Here is a 12307-nt window from a genome sequence, read left to right as displayed (position 1 = left end):
TCACATGGAATAGCCACCCCGCATCCTGCCAGAACCTGAGTTCAGGGGTTGCAAGTCAGGGTGCTGAGGAGGCCAGAGTGCGGTTTGGATGGGTTAGAGGTCCATGTGTGGTTGGTTGTTCTTGGAGAAGTAGCGGGTGAGCGAGGCCACAGGACAGCAGGCCTATGTGAGGACGGGTTGGGTAGCCATAGGAGATGCTATCACAGTCCCTTTGACCTGGACGTTGCAGATTATCCTGCCATTTTGTTTTTACCTCTTTGATTGGTTTGTGACTCGGGTCAACGTATATGACCGTTCTTAGTTTAGTTTTTATAGGATCAAACCAGTCATTGCTGGTCTTTGTCTCCAGTGTACTGTGTGGTGTCTTTTGTCTCAGTGTTGACTGTGGCCATTCAGTCCTAGGAAGTGGCTAACATCCTTTTCCACAGTTGACAGATGAGGGAAGGGAAGGGGCGTGCCCAGTGGTGCCCAGACAAACCAGTCAGGATTCGAACCAGTTTTGTCGGACTCCAGAGCTGGCCGTTCCATGTTTCCGGAGGAAGATGGGCTTTTTCATTTCTTTGCAGTTATGTGATCATGTGACGGAGGAGGGAGACCGTTTCTGGCCTCGGGTGTCCGAGGTAGGACAGAGCCGACTTCCTCTGTGGTAGCTACCTCCGTGGGGCGGCAGGAGCTGGTCCCCCATTGCTCGGACCACCAGTGCTGACTGGTGGGGGCTCCTTGCTAAATGCTGATTGTCAAAGAAGAGGAAGCAGATAGATGGACTGGCTATTTATGACTCAAGAAAAAAAAAGCCTATAACGCAACCACCAACTAGACAATGAAGGAATTGTGAGGGTAATTAGACTGTCAGCCTGGGTCCAGCAGGGTGTGCTGGCCGGTGCATTTAAACATAAGCCGCCGGTAACCGCAATGATGAGCGGCCCCAAAATGTTCATTCATTGCTTCTGGCAGCCAGAGATGAGCTCTGCATTGATATCCAAGAGGCAGCAGAGGTGGGAGGGGCTGAGTGAGGGGCTGTTTGGGATACACTAGAACGTGGGTCCAGAAGTGGAAATAGCCCTTCTCGTTTCGTTGTGTCTGATTTGGTGGATGCAGGGGGAGCTGGAACCTTTTTAAAAACCAACCCCATTCATTTCTTTAATGATCATCCGAACAGCTAAACCTTCTGGGGCTATTATGTATAATCGTTCTCTAAGCTGTATCCATTTCCCCTGGTCTGCAGCTATATCTCCCCCCTCCTCCTTTTTAAATAAAACTGATTGATTATAAGAAAATAGATATGAAATGAAGCTCTGAGCGTCTTGGCCATTCTCATCCCTCAAGCGATGGGATTGCGCTCTCATGACAGAGGGGCCCATCACGGGGAGCCTTTGTGGACTAGCACAAAACCAATCAGCCACAAGGACAGGCGGTTTAGGGGGCTGTGAGTGAGCAGCTGTCATTGTCGCCGTGGACCCGTATCCGACACACCTTCTGTGAGTACAGCTCCACGCTAGGCGGATTTCTGCAGGCCGTGGGCTCTAGGCAGCAGGACCACAATTTAAACCTGACTCCCCTTGCAGCCGCTGAGTGCGGGGGCCAAGGCCACTGGCTCTCATTCCCCCTGTGCTGCCTCTACTTTCTCTTTTGAAAGACTGCTATGTTAGTAACTTTTCACGTTGGCCAGGTAGAATGCATGGTACCAACATGTACCTGTCCTCATTGACTCCCTCTCCCCTCCCGCTTCCCTCCCTCTCTCTATCCCTTCACCCTCCTCACCCTTCATCCCTCTCTCCATCCCTCCCTCCATCCCTTTCTCAATTGCTGTGACTCTAACCTCTTGGATTCCTCCATTGTTCTTTTCTATGTCTTGACCCCCACTCGGAGCCAAGACGAGACTTCCTGATGGTTTTCCACGGATGATGGAGTAGCGTGTGTGGCTCCCTCACCGCCCAGTTCCTGGGCTGTCCTCTGTCCCACCTCGCAGCCAGTCCCTGGCCTCAGCGAACATTCTCCTCTTGAGCGTGTATCCTCCTGAAGGCCTCTGTCCCACGACCCGTGGCCCTGCCTGCCTCCAGGCTGCCTGTGCTCAGGGAAGGCCTGTCTTCCGAGGAGCCTGTCATCTTCCTGGCCCAAGGCCATTCGGGTCAGTGTTGGGCCTGGCATCCAGGTTTCCTGGCTTCCCTACCAGGTGTCTCCACCGTCTTGTTCTCCGCCTCACGGGGTTGTTGAATAGGGTCATGGCAGAGCGTAAAGCTCTCTATGTCAAACTTCCTGGGGTCGAGTCTTGGTATTAGCTTCTACCAGTTGTGTGATTTGGGACAAATTAACTCCACTTTCCTGGACCTCAATGTCCTCATCCATCAAATGGTGCACCTCGAAATGGACAGCAACCATGAGCTCTCATGTTGTTGTGGTTTATTTATTTATGTATTTATTTTTGTTTTTTTTCAGAAAGCTGGAAGAAGCAACTTCTATTTAAAATGGACATTTCTGTGTTCTCGTCCCTGCTCCCTGCTCTTTTCTCTCTGTCCAGTCTCAGGTGTTTCTGCTCATGTCACTGGCTGCGTAGCCAGTACTTGCTTTTCCTGAACAGCTGTGTGTGAATTCCTCTGCTGTGGGCAACTCACCTCACTTTTCTATTTTTAAAAAATATATATTTTTATTGATTTCAGAGAGGAAGGGAGAGGGAAAGAGAGATAGAAACATCAGTGATGAGAGAGAATCACTGATCGGCTGCCTCTTGCACGCCCCACACTGGGAATTGAGTCCGTACCCTGGGCATGTGGCCTGACCTCCTGGTTCCTAGGTCAGTGCTCAACCACTGAGCCACGCCGGCTGGGCTCACCTCACTTTTCTACAGGAAAATGATCAACCCCTATTTCTGGTTTCATTCCATTCAGTATTTTTGGACACATTTCAATGAGAGTAGGAAGAGTTCTGGATTGGGGCTGGGTGTAGCAGAGGATTGTAGTCCAGAGGTTAGAGCCCTTGAAAGAGGATGAATCCAGTCTGTTCTCAGAGTCCCGGGTTCTGCCCTGCCACCTCTTTTGTTGAAGCCCTGTCTGGAACTGGTCCATCCCTCCATCCCTCATCCTTCCATCTCCCCATCCCTCCATCCCTCCACCTCCATCCCCCCATCCTTCCATCTCCCCATCCCTCCATCCATCCACCCCCCATCCCCCATCCTTCCATCCCCCAATCTCCTCATCCCTCCATCCCCCCCATCCCCCTATCCCTCCATCCCTCCATCTCTTGGCTCCCACAGTTTATAAAACACAAGAGCCGCAGGGTCACGCCTTGTCCTGGCACAGCCCCTGCTTTAGCACAGACTCCTCTCCCTCTTCTGCCTCGGTTCCCCTTGGTCACCGGGTGAAACTGCTACACCTGTGAGGAATCCAGTTGGAGCCCAGCGGTTCTCACCCCTTTGCCTCTCTGGCAATCCCTGCCACGGCACCTCATACGCAGGGGGGCCAAATAGATGAAGAATGAATGATTTTCTAACACGAGGGTTTGGCACAGTTTGCTGTCGAAGGCCTTTTCCAGTTCTGTGATTTGTTGCTTTGGAAATGTCTGAAAATTTTAACTGGCCTCCTGAGAAAAATGTTACACAACATTTATATTCCGCGCTGATACCCCTTTGCTGAGACAGCGACCTCCTGTCCAAACGCACTCTGCTTTTCAAGGACATTGCTGTCTCCTCTGGAGTACAGGATTCCGGGGCCAGGTACTGGGGCCACTCCTTTGGTTCATTCGACTCCAATGAAAGCCGTGCTGTTAATTCCCCAGAAACCACTCGCATTGTCGTATTCCTCGGCTCAGGATGTTGAGTGGGTTTCTGGTGCACGTTGTATCCAGGCTGAACGCCTTGGTTTGAAGGGCCACTTGTGGTCCTCCAGGACCCCCTGTGCCTGCCGGGCTCAGCCTCGCTTCCTCCCCAGCCAGCCAGCTCCTCACTATCCCTTTCCTATCACACATGGCACAGCTTCCAGCCTTTCCTCGACGACATCACTCTTCCTAACCTGCTCAGCACCCTGGCTGATCCCCGTCCACGGTCATGTCCGAGCCCCGCAGACCTCGCTATTTTCTAGGGCCAAGGCCAAGGTTTCCGCATTCGTCTCTCCTTTGGTTCACCACATCTCTTCTGAGAAGCCTTTATTCTGTAACATCCTAGCCCTACCCTGGTGATGGGTATTCTGCAAAGGCTTACACATGTTGATATACTCTGTATTAATGACATTATTCTGCAATCTTGAATTTTCTCTATCTCCTTGAATTTCTGGCAAATGCCATGCTGTCATGAGCTGTGGTCTTCTGCTTCTTTAGAACCTGCTTGTGGTAGTTTTGCTCATGGAGCCGCTCACACAGACATTTGTTGAATGACAGTGGTATTTTCCCAATAGGAGTCCACACAGCAGGGGCAGTGGAGTTCGATAATGACGGTGAACTTTTCCTTTGTTTTTTTTTCTTTCCAGCTAGCAAGGATCTGTGAGAGAGGAAAGTACATCACAGTCACATTGAGATTAATTCTACGGGAAAAGTGTAATGGGTCCCAGGACTTTCCATCTTTCTGTACCCCGGCAAAGGCCGTTACTCTCGGCCATTTCTTAGCACTACACTATGTCACTGGGTGATGCTGCTTGACACACTGGCTGTCTGGGAGGAAGGTGCTCAATAGAGAAAAAAGTTCTGCTTTGGATCTGATACAGCCATCAGTCTTCCTGGAGCAGAATCATGGAGCTTAAAACTGGGAAGGTACTTTCGAGGTTACCTTGACCACTTTATTCATCCATCCGTTCATCCATTCAGCAAATATTTATCAGGAAACTGCTGTGCGAGAGGTTTTTCATGAGGCACCAACACGAGGGTCCTAGGAAGCATGGAATCCAATTTGGAGCGTGGGCATCCATCAAACGGGAGCTCACGGGCGGGGGCGGGGGGGGGGGAGGCTGTTGTGACCCCACAGTGGAGTGGCCTGTGTGGAAGTCTTATTAAAATTGGTGCATTGCGATGGAGAGCAGGTAGCTCGGCACAACCAGGTGCCTGGACAACCATGAATAGGCAAGAATGAGTTATGCTGATAGGAAGTTACTGGCGCAACAAAAAGCAGTTTGAATCCTAGAGTGGTCTTGACATTCTCAATACCAGTGACTCCATGGGATAAAGTTAGATGGGCCCTGGGTCCCAGTCCCTGTGTCACTCTTTTGAGATCTTCTTCCCTCTAGCAAACCACTGAGACTTCCTGTGTTCCCCATGCTCATCAGTGGTATGAAGATGGCAATGACTGTTACATGTGTCCCCCTCAAAATGCGTAGGTTGAAATCCTAGCACTCAGCATCTCAGAAGGCGTCTGTATGTGGAGATAGAGCCTTGAAAGAGACAGTTGAGTAAAATTAGATCATATGAGTGGGTCCTAATCCAGTGTGACTGGTGTCCCTATAAGAAGAGGGCATTAGGACGCGCGCGCGCGCGCGCGCACACACACACACACACACACACACACACACACACACGATGGCCATCTTTACACCAAGGACAAAGGGTTCAGAAGAAACAAACCCACCCAGCCGGTGTGGCCCAGTGGTTGAGCACCAACCTATGAACCAGGAGGTCACAGTTTGATTCCAGTCAGGGCACATGCCTGGGTTGTGGGCTCGATCCCCAGTGTGGGATGTGCAGGAGGCAGCTGATCAATGATTCTCTCATCATTGATGTTTCTATCTCTCTCTCCCTCTCCCTTCTTCTCTGAAATCACTAAAAATCTATATATATAAAAGCCCAGCGACCGGAACAGTGGGACAACCTGTTCGACCCCTGACTATAACACGCACTGTGGCAGCCAACCAGCCTGATCCAGGCCGGATTGGGGTTGGGGCCAGCCAACTGCCCAAGGCCCCTCCCCCTGCCCGCCCAGCCCCATGGGCCCCTATTGGGGTGGGCAGGCCAGACCCCACCCATGCATGAATTCGTGCACCGGTCTCTAGTATATTTAAAAAAAGAAGAAACCATCCCTGCTGACACCTTGGTCTTGGACTTTCAGCCTGTAGCACCATGAGAACATACATTTCCATTGCTCAAGCCATGCAAACTGTGGAACTTTATGGCAGCCCTAGCAGCCTCATACCGTGACATTCACCTGAAGAGAGCAGTTCACCGGAAGGCAGGTGATGTCATGTTGAGGGGACAGTGTGTGGCACATGGTGGGGAGACCTGGCGAGGCCAGGTAAGGCAGGTTCAGGCTGGAGCCTCTGTCAGGTCTTTGCACACACATTAACCAGCACCACCACCATCCGTGGCGCTACTTCCGGTAGACAGACTCACTGCCAGGAGACGGACTCGCTGCCGGGCACACAGTAATAACAATTAGTTTCCCTTGCCAATGGCAGGTCCACTGGGGTCAGCATCTTCTCTTCGACCTGTGCAAGCTGTTCACGAGACGGCGCCAGGCTCAGCTGAAAGCATTTTTCCTCCTGCAGACCATGTGCTTGGTTCATCCTAGCAAATGACCACAGGAGTTTATGCTGAGGGTCCTAGTGGGGCCACATGTGGGGCTCCATCCTTCTGAGCACCTCAGGTTTCATGAGCCTGGTCCAGCGTCTGTGCCCCTCTCGGACCCGCTCAGTCCCTCTAGAGCAGCGGTTCTCAACCTGTGGGTCGCGACCCCTTTGGCGGTCGAACGACCCTTTCACAGGGGTCGCCTAAGACCATCCTGCATGTCAGATATTTACATGACGATTCATAACAGTAGCAACATGACAGTTATGAAGTAGCAATGAAAATAATTTTATGGTTGGGTCACAACATGAGGAACCGTATTTAAAGGGCCAGAAGGTTGAGAACTGCTGCTCTAGGACCTGCTCTGTCCTGCTAAGACCCGCTCAGCCCCTCTGAGGCCCACTCAGGCCCGCTGGCAGGTGTGCACACCTGTGCATTTGATTGGTCTCTGCTTGGTGGTTCTGCAGACCGTCCCAGAGCCAAGTACATGCTGGTTTCCTGGTTTCCATCTGTCTTTCTCCGATGCCCTCTGTGCTGTGGGGGCGCTGGTCCCCAGGTCTGCAGGCACTACTAAAGTCACGCTAGCAACATCAGCCCCTTGGGTGTGTGGGTGGCCAGTGGGCAGCAGTCCCATCTGGAAACTAAAAAGAGAAACAAAATCCTCTTCTTTTACTTCCCCATACTCTTCTGTGTGTTTGCAGGTAGACAAGGCCAAGTGGGGAATTTATGAATCGACACTTTTATTCCCAAAACAGCTTGATTTTTTTAAGAAACGTTCTTTTGATTCCAAAGAACTGGGAGCAGGGAGTGAGTTTGGCTGGGAAGCCAGAGCAGTTGGAGAAAGGAAGGGGGGTGATGCACGGGTGCCTGGCCTCCCGTGCGCCTGGAAAACCTCCGCTGTGCACTGTGAACGTGGCCCTGGACCCCAGTAGGAGGAACCCTGGAACCGTTTCCAGTGGGAACACCAGGAGACGTGCTTTCTGAGTGACAGTGAAATAAGTCTCCGGCAGCCCCGCTCGGCTGCCTGAATTCCGGATAAGGTGCTGGGTGCTCTTCCTCCTCACCTGGGCACTCCTGTATTTCCCCGGTGATCATGCAGCAAAGCGGTGGGGTGCTTGTGCAGAGGGCAGGGGTGCTCCCAGGAGGTCCCTCTTTAGCACTTGGCAGAAGGATGGCCCAGAGCAGGCACAGCAGTCGGTGTCAGGACTTTGAGGAAGGGAAGTGGCACATGGGGTGGCCTTTCCCCCTTTTCCCTCCCATTGCTTTTTTTTGTTAATCCTCAGCCAAGGATACGTTTCCATTGATTTTTATAGAGAGCAGAAGGGATGGAAGAGACAGACAGAGGAGGGAAACCTCGATGTGAGAGAGACACATTGATCGGTTGCCTCCTGCATGAGCCCAGACTGGGGCCAGGGATCATTCCTGCAACCGAGGTACGTGCCCTTGACCGGAATCGAACCCTCAGCCCTTCAGTTCACAGGCCGATGCTCTATCTACTGAGCCAAGCCAGCCAGGGCCCCATTTCTCTGTTTGGCATGACATCATTCAGCTGGACGGGCTGGTGAGCCTGTTCGGGATTCTGGGAGATGACAGCGTTCTTACGGGTGATGGAGGTCATGCTTGCTCTCTCAGACCTCTGTGAGTCTGCAGGAGTCCCGGCAGGCGGGCTGGTGTGGGGGCCGGAAGCATCTGAGGTGGTAGCTGCCTTGGGCCAGGGAAGGCAGTCCAGTCCCAGGCGCATGGCCAGGAAAAGGACAAGGTGGTAGGTTAGTTGTGCAAAAACCTGGGACCTGGCTATCTCGACTTGTTTTGCTGAATCATTTCCTCCCTTTAAAGCTACGCAGTCTTTACTAGGCTCCCCCTTGCCTCCTCCAGGGGGGGCGTCTGAAGTCGCATCAAGTTATTTGTTTAGTAATGTATCCGCCATGGCGAGGCTGAGACTGGCTTTCCCAGGTCACACACTGAGCTGTTGGCAGGGCTGGGACTTCTCCTTTTCTGGACCGATTCTGCTTTCTAGTTGGCTCGCCTCTTTGCACTGCGCAGGGTGCCCCTGAGAGGGAGCCGTCCCTTCCTTCCCAGGCTGCGATGAGAGGGCCCCTCTGAGCCTTCCTCCAGGAGGGATCGTGCTGGGATGCGGCTGATCCTGTGATCCACATTTGCTGTGATGGGAAGCAGCCCTCAGAAGAGAAAGGCGTGCATTTGTATGCAGCCCGTCCGACGCCGCGGAGATAAACGCAGCACCGCTCCAGCTGCACCCCGCCAGCACAGAGCCGGGAAGGCGGACCCACGGGGAATGCTGATTTCCTCACTGTCTTCTTTAGAAAGCCCCTCCCCGCCGCCCACCGGGCTTTGTTAGAATCAGGGGCAGCCTAGTGCTGCAGTGAGATGCTTAGGTTCTGGAGGCAGCCCTGTGTTCAAGTCCATTTATTGATGGACGCATTTTCCATTTGTGATCCTTGGAGCTCTTGGGGGAAGTCAGTTTTATGAGCTTCATTCCTTTCATCTATGAACTGGGCGTCTTGATGCCCGCTGCATAGACATCTAGAGTTAATACAGGAATGTAAAGCACTTTGCTCAGTGGCTGGCGTGTGTGAAGCATTCAGGGGCAGGTGGGCACTGGCTTTGTCAGCGGCAGCATCCTCGCTGTGGGTGTCTCGCTGACTTGGATGGATGTGGGATAAAATGCCCGGTCCAGAACCTGGCCTATAATTATCTTTATTTTTTTTTGTTAATCCTCACCCAAGGATATTTCTCCATTGATTTTTAGAGAGAGTGGAAGGGAGGAGGAGAGACAGAGAGAAAGAAACATTGATGTGAGAGAGACACATCGGGGGTAGCGATTGAGCCTGCAATGAGGTACACACCCTTGACCAGAATTGAACCCGGGACCCTTCAGCCGCAGGCCTATGCTCTATCCACTGGGCCAAACCCAGCTAGGGCATTTTCATTTACCTATGTATATAAAAGCCTAAGCAACCATCAGACTGTCCGACTGGTAGCTATGACGTGCAATGACCACCAGGGGTCAGATGCTCAACGTAGGAGCTGCCGAGCTGTGGTGACTTGGCAGCTTCAGCTCTCAGGTGACACACCCGGAACCAGAGAGGAGGGAGTCTGATTCTGGGGGGTGTCACCCGAGAACCGCCCTCCCGCAATCCGGGACCCCTTGGGGGATGTCCGAGAGCCAGTTTCGGCCTGATCCCTGCAGGCCAGGCTGAGGGACCCCCCTGGTGCATGAATCTGTGCACCGGGCCTCTAGTATTTAATAAAAAAAGCTGTTGCTGTGGATGGGGTAACTCAAAGATCAGAGCAATCCAGCAGATATACCAGAACTGGGAGAGACCGGGTCTTAGATTCTTTTCCTGCCGTGTCTCAAAGTCACCGTCTTGCCTTGGCCGAGTCGCTGTGGTTGACATGACATCACTCTTCTCATCTGTGCAGTGGGGCTGACTGAACATTGTGTGATGCTGAAGAGAAACCACAGAAAGCCTCTGTTCAGTTAATGGCGGTTGGCTCTGTGTTGCGGGAGTCAGCTGCCTGTTGTACATCTTACCCTTTAACTCCGTGATTCTAGTTTTAGGAATGTGCTGTCCCCGAATACAGACTCCCAAAGAAAAGGGGAGAGTGAGACCTGTGGGAGTGGTTCATTAGCAGTGCTGTTTAAAATAGCCCTAAATTTAATGGAAAAATATCCTTGGGTGAGGATTAACCAAAAAAAATAAAAATATAGCCCCAAATTGACAACTCCACATGCATCCCAGGTCTTCAGGCAGTTTGGTGTTTCAGTACCACAGCGCCCCCTGTGGCCGTGGGGGAGTGTCAGGTGCATGATGCCAACCTGTGGGAGGTCCCATTTGGGAGGGAGCTGAGTGATGATGGGAAGGCAGCAATCGGCTGTTTTCCCTGAGGCCCAGAGAGGCCTAGTGGTTTCTGAAACCAGTTCTTCAGGCCACTGAGCACCCCTTCCTGCAGGTCCCCTGCTTTGGCACAGCCAAGGCACTGCCCTGGAACCTCTGCAGTGCCTGGCTAGTGGCCTCAGGGGTCTGGTGGCTGTGCCAGAGCAAACAGGACTTGCTCAGATCCAGGGCTGCTTAAATGCCACTAAGCGGTTCCTTTGGCAGCAAGTGACAGTGGGCAAAGGGCAGAGCTGGCCAGAGAGGAGGCATGGGGGGCAGGGGGCACGGGATGTGATGTGTGTGGCGGGTAGGAAGGGCAGGGACCTGGAGGCTGGGGCAATTCGATATTTAAAGGCCTTTCTGTGTGGACAGAGACTGGGCAGCCGTCTGGGCGCATAGGTGGTAGCTTATCTCCTCTGCCCAGGTTTCCCTGATGGGCCCCTGTGCCTTGAGGCAGCTGTGATCAGGGAATGGGGTTGGGTCCCTCCAGACTCGGAGTCCCCCTAGGACCTAGAGTTCTGTCTGGAAGGGTTCTTCCTCTGAGGACCGTTAGGGGTCTCAACAAGGGACTGTTCAGAGCTTTGGGCTCGGAGTGAGTGCTCAGTGAGTGTAGGTTGCCTAACCCTTCTTGGAGGTGAGGTGGGGTGGGGATGAGCGTTCATTTGAGTGTGACCCTTTTAGGAATACAGCAATCATCTGGCCAGGATTTGGGGGGTGGGGTGGGCGTAAACTCCCAATTTCTAGCACAGTACAGCTTTCCACACAGGCATACTTGTGCCTGCTAACAGCTCTGCAAATACAGATGATGCATCTTGGAAAACATTAGCCTGGAATGTGGAGGGCTGGAAACAGACTTAACCTACCCCAGTAGGTTTATCCTTCTTTTCATAAAGTCATCATAGCCTGTGATAAAAGAAATGAGAGTCCATAAAATGGGAAATTAGACATGTGGTAATTCCTAGGATTTAAGATCTAAGGATCTGATCATTCAGTGCTTTATAGGGACAGTCTTATTCCACCATCCCTCTGCCTAATGTCCCACAGCAGCTGCCTATGTTGAGGATAAAATGGGAACTTGGCCTGGTGCACACACTCTTTCACGATTCCACTGCCTCCTCAGTCAATTTCATTTTTCTGGCATTCTTATCCAACATTCTTGAAGGTGCACCTCAAACAACCAATGTGTATTAGTTTCTTGTTGCTGTTATAACCAATTACCACGAACTTAGCTGCTTAAACAAAGGCAGAAGTATTTGTTTGCACTTGTCGAGGTCAGAAGTCCAATGTCAGTCTCTCTGTGCTGGGATCAGGGTGTCCGCAGGGCTGGCTCCTTCCTGAGGCTCCGCGAGCAGAATTCATTTCCTTGCTTTTTTTCCAGCTTCAGCTGGTTGCCTATATTCCTTGGCTTCTGGCCTCTTCCTTTATGTGCAAAGGGCATCGCTTCAATCTCTGCTTCCTTCATCACACTGACTCTTCCTCTGATGTTAACTCGTCCTGTGTCTCTCTTAGAAGGGTCTTGTGATTACATTGGGCTCAGCCAGATCATCGTCCAAGATAATCTCCCTGTCTCAGCGCCTTTAGTCATACCTACCACGTCTCGTTTGCCCTTAATAAAACATTCACAAATTGGAGGAATTAGCACATGGGCATCTTTGGTAGGCATTACTCAGCCTACCCCAGTGTAGTTCTCTGCTCTTTGTACCTAACATTCTTATGGCCTGCACCCCGGAGGACTGGCTGATGGGTGCCCAGGAAAGCGGGGGCCAGGGCAGTAACCATGGAGACATCCCAGGGGGAAACCCTGTGTGCTGATTTCCATGTAGCCTTGTGGGCGTGGAATTGCATTTCCTCCTGGGAACAGAGGCCCCCTGGGATTCAGCCTGTCAGGTCCCATGTTTTCCCGTCCCTTCAGCTGTCTTCATTCCCTCTTTGCT

General features: G+C 52.1%; 1 protein-coding gene and 1 non-coding gene across 7 annotated transcripts in view; both read left to right on the top strand.

Moving 5' to 3' along the window:
• The window catches only part of LARGE1 (LARGE xylosyl- and glucuronyltransferase 1), a 428233-nt gene that overhangs the window by 144527 nt on the left and 271399 nt on the right, over positions 1-12307 (top strand). The gene's annotated exons all lie outside the window — the stretch shown is intronic.
• On the top strand, positions 10474-10610 carry LOC118652379. Its single transcript, XR_004966614.1, has one exon. It is a non-coding gene; the product is annotated as a small nucleolar RNA SNORA76 (small nucleolar RNA).

This window comes from Myotis myotis, unplaced genomic scaffold (assembly GCF_014108235.1).
Source record: "Myotis myotis isolate mMyoMyo1 unplaced genomic scaffold, mMyoMyo1.p scaffold_m19_p_3, whole genome shotgun sequence".
Lineage (NCBI taxonomy): Eukaryota > Metazoa > Chordata > Mammalia > Chiroptera > Vespertilionidae > Myotis > Myotis myotis.
Note: the sequence above shows the minus strand (reverse complement) of the source record. Positions and strands in the feature narration are given on the sequence as shown.